The sequence below is a fragment of the Chaetodon auriga genome, unplaced genomic scaffold (assembly GCF_051107435.1).
Source record: "Chaetodon auriga isolate fChaAug3 unplaced genomic scaffold, fChaAug3.hap1 Scaffold_214, whole genome shotgun sequence".
Lineage (NCBI taxonomy): Eukaryota > Metazoa > Chordata > Actinopteri > Chaetodontiformes > Chaetodontidae > Chaetodon > Chaetodon auriga.
The window spans coordinates 122,002-126,870 of record NW_027481984.1 but is presented as its reverse complement, the minus strand read 5'-3'; positions in this window follow the sequence as shown (position 1 = coordinate 126,870).

Sequence of the window (4,869 nt, the reverse complement as noted above, 5' to 3'; positions counted from 1 at the left end):
AAGTTGAACTTAAAAATATTATTTGAGATCACTTCAAGAGATGTTGGTTGAATTTATTTTATCAAGTTCCTACAACTGTGAATCAAGTTGGCTCAACATGGAATACATAATAGATACAACTTGCGATTTGTTGACTCAACTTTTTGTATCAAGTAATGTGGACTGGAAAACATTACTTAAGAGAACTAAAAAAGATGTTGGTTGAAGTCATTTTATCAAGTTAGGGCAACATTATTATATTTTTCTCATGCTCTATTGCCCAGTTACTGGAGTTTACAGAAATTGCTAGATTTCAAAAATGTAAGCAAAATAATATCTACCACGAATCTACATGAGAATTAGCCAAACTAAATATTAACAAGAAAAAAATAGCTGCAAAGACAGTTCTATAAGGACCTTTATTTAAACCCCAACAAGTACAACTTCAACCAGCCTTGCTTCAAAATAAGTGTCAATGGATGTCGATGCATCAAAAAAGACCTTCCTTGGGACATGTTAAAAAAATAGCCTTTACACCCTCTAACACACTGTTGCTTGGGACTGCTCACAAACTGAAATTACACTGTCCAACACATAAATAATAAAAATAATATAATACATAAAAAGAAGAGCACCCTTCCTTTGGGGAAAAACAATAACTCTCCGAGTTCAACAGGGTCCATTCTGAGTGAATGTTCAGAGTTGCTGCAGTAAATTGCAGAGATTCATAAAAACAAACAAAAACATGTATCTGAGAAACTTGCTCAAATTGCTGAAAATGAAAACATTCAAACATTACTGAAATGTCCATTCTCTTGACAATTTATAATATTACATGGATCAGTGTTCCTCCAAACAGAGCAATAGAAATAAGTCAGAAAATGAAAACAAGGTGGAGTGACCAACAGAAGGGCAATACATTTCTTCTCCTCGTACTAAATACTGTAAAAAATGAGAATTCTTCCTCTGCAGACAAAAAAACCTTCCCTCTTAAACATCCATGCTCTTTCAACTCTTTCAGGGCTGGTCAAAAACCAAAATTATAGTGTCCCACTTGTAAGAAAAAAAAAAAAGATCATCCTTCCTTTGAGGGGAAAAAAACAACTCTTTAAGTGATGTGATCATACATATATATATATATATATATATGTATATATGTATATATATACACACACATATATATATATACACACACACACACATACAAATGCAGAAACATCCTCCTGAGCCATCCCTCTAACTGAGCAGTTTATTCTTTAGAGAGTGGACCGTGGGACTGCATATCTCAGACCCGATTACCATGAACAGGCGTTGAATCACCTCAAAAGTATATTTCAGGTCTTTCGGATAGTCGAGGTTCAGCATGTACAGCAGGCCCATCAGGTTCACAAAAGCGTTGGCTACATCAACTAGATGACGCATGACAATCTTTTCCTTGATGTCAATGGCAACGTCGTTGTAGGAAACTGGAAGGGGCTCCTTCACATCTTCAACGATCAAAAGGATTCCAATCACCATTCCCTTGATGACGTCCTCCTCAGGATCTGTTGGCTTCATGCAAAAACAAACAAAAAACAAAAAGGTGCCTATGCTTTAGACATGTTTTGCTATATAATGTATCCACACAGAGTATACCTGTAATGATATGTGTAACCCTGCCCATTGTGAACTAGTTTTTGTATCACTGAACAACATTTTCATCAATGTAGAAGGATTTTCCTTCATGTACCTCGGCAGTCCCTGCAAAGCTGCTGCTCTCTTCCTTTGGTTTGATGCCTGCAAAAACACGATACGTGAATTCAGTTGATATCAGAACTCTGATTTTTGTCAACCCTCAAATGACGGAAACTGAGCTTTCAGTTTAAGAGAGGTAACCGCTTATTTCAGTGGGGAAGCGGCTCATAGTTACCGGGCTGACACGTTTTTCTTATTTAAACGGTGGTCGACCCGCTTTCAAACGGCATAGAGCTCCTTTCCCACTGGCCAAAAAACCCACACGCAGCTGGTGGGCTGCGTGGCCGTTCACCCCCACTGCTGCGCGTTGCCAGGGATACAGAGTGTAACGGCACACCTGAAAACAATCACCTATCTCTACGTGTTTATACAGCATCTAACTCTACATTAAAAAATATCCATACAGTACGGCGGTGGTCAGTGTTTTTCCACTCATCTTCCTCATGGACCATAAGTTGCTGTTATTTCGCTGTCTTATCAATGCTGTGCCAGGTTGTTTTGAGTGCGAGCAAAGCCTCTCGTACAAATCACAACGTCACGTATATTTGCGGGTTGATCCAGTTATAATATTCCCACTGTTCACACATTTTTCCGTAATAATAAGGACAGGTCTCGCACTGTTTCACTCCTATATGAGTATATTATCGGTGCCGGAAACTTGTTACAATCAAATATGAGGCTCAACCCTACATGAACTTGCTGTTTCACTCTGGCGGCGCTAGCCAACTAGCGCTACATGCTAACGTGTTTCCGAAAATGAACGATCATGAAATATTCATCACAGGTTTAATATCTTGACGGATCATTTGAGATGGAGAGACATTAGACGACCAATGCACATTACCAACAGATGAACTAACTAAGCTAAAATGATTAAAAATGTACTAACTTGGAGGGCTCGGCTCAGAGGAAAAAAGGCGGCGCTCGGCACGGATTTTCAGTTCAACACTGCGCGTGACGTCACATTGCGGGCGCATGCGTGTTGGTTGAAATGCACACGACGTATTTTCTGAAGTTAACTGAATGGATTATCATGGGTTTTTAATGAGTTTCCGCGCATTTTTCAAGTTGAAGTTGTTCTAACTCTTCTTACTTTGTTGTAGTCGGCAATGAATTCTCTCAGCTTGACAGGAATAGTCTTTCTGACTAAAAGCCCAAATCCCTTTTAACAGTGTGTTGAGTTACAGTGAAAAATGCAACACGTCTCATTTTGTGTTTGTCTCGCTGTACAGTTTGAGATTGACAGTGAAATCAGATGAATGTCACTATTTAAAACTCAGCTGTTGTTATGTGTCAAACTGTCTTCGAATGACAATTCCCCTCCCCACCCTCTGCTCTCCTCTCGACACTTTCATTAAGGCCGTGTGGATATGCTGTTCCTGATTAATTAACCCAATCTCTCTCAGCTCTTCTTCTCTGGACCATGGACCATTTTGGTTTACACTCCAGGGTCAGGGCATGTACTGGATCCCAGTCAGGGGAGACAAATGCTGGAAAACATGCCGGTCAGTATTCTTTTGTTCTACAATATTGTATTTATGACATGCAATCTGTACATGTATTGTCAGGCTTGTTTCTCCCACATATCTTTTGCCACATTATTTACAAATTACCATATACACACATTTTTGAAAGAAATATTCCCCTGTCTGGCGGTTTTAAACACCTCTTATTCGAGCAAATCTCCAAAAATGGCCCTGAGGTGCCCTCTGCTGGACAAGCCGAGCACGTTGGTGGCTTGTTTAAAATCCTCTGTCTGTGTGTACATTCTGTGGAACCGTGATAATTGTCATTTGAAATAAACTTTTGTGTCCAATTGGTTGTGTAGAGTGAATTTTGGGTCCTTTGAATGTGGCTGTGTCCAAGAAATTAACCGAATTGTGATGACTTATGGATTTACATTTTATAAAGGAATTATGCTTGTTAAGATGTACAAAAACATTACAAATTCCTCCTCCTCCTCAAAAATAAATAAGTACATAAATAAATAAATAAATAAATAATGTTTTTAATTGCTTGGATGTCGTCTTGTGTATCAATCTTAGTATAAAGGCTGTCCACATCAATCGTGAATAGAAAAGAGCGGACCTTGTGTGTAAAGTCCGGATCCTGGCATTGGACTCTGTTCTGAGCTGGTGTGTTTGGATTGTTGTTTGACTTACGGATGGGCTGCTGATACCGCCACGGTCGGTAGTTATTCCAGCCATTATTGCGGATGATGTACGGGCGCTGGTTAGATGATGAGCCGGCGGTCACACGCGGGCGTCCTCCGTCATACCAGCCGGTGCGCATCTGGCCGCGCGGCGCTGCTACAAAAGTCTTCGGGGACTGTTGGATAACCACGGCTGGACTGCTGGTCAGCTCTGGTCAATTGTGAATGTTTGTGAAAGACAACATTGTTTATTTTGACCACCGTATGTAGTTACTGTGAAAAATGTAACAAGTGTTCATCTTGTCTCATTTTGTGCTTGTCTCGCTCATATAGCGTCATTTTGCCAGGAAAATCAAAGGAAAGTCAATATTTAAGATTCATTTCTTTTTCTGTGTCAAACTGTCTTAGAATGACAATCCCACTTTAGAAACATCAATTGTGCATGTTTTTGAAGGACAACATGATTTATTTTGACTTGGTGTTGAGTTACTGTGAAAAATGCAACACGTCTCATTTTGTGCTTGTCTCGCTCGTACAGTTTGAGATTGACAGTGAAATCAGATGAATGTCACTATTTAAAACTCAGCTGTTGTTATGTGTCAAACTGTCTTGGAATGACAATTCCCCTCCCCAGGGCCGTGGACCATTTTGGTTTACACTCCAGGGTCAGGGCATGTACTGGATCCCAGTCAGGGGAGACAAATGCTGGAAAACATGCCGGTCAGTATTCTTTTGTTCTACAATATTGTATTTATGACATGCAATCTTTACATGTATTGTCAGGCTTGTTTCTCCCACATATCTTTTGCCACATTACTTACAAATCACCATATACACACATTTTTGACAGAAATATTCCCCTGTCTGGCGCTTTTAAACCCCTCTTATTCGCGCAAGTCGTCTAGCAATCCTTGTCGTTCGAAATAATTCCAAATATGGCCCTGGAGTGCCCTCTGCTGGATAAAGCCGAGAACAGCACTTTGGTGGCTTGTTTAAAATCCTCT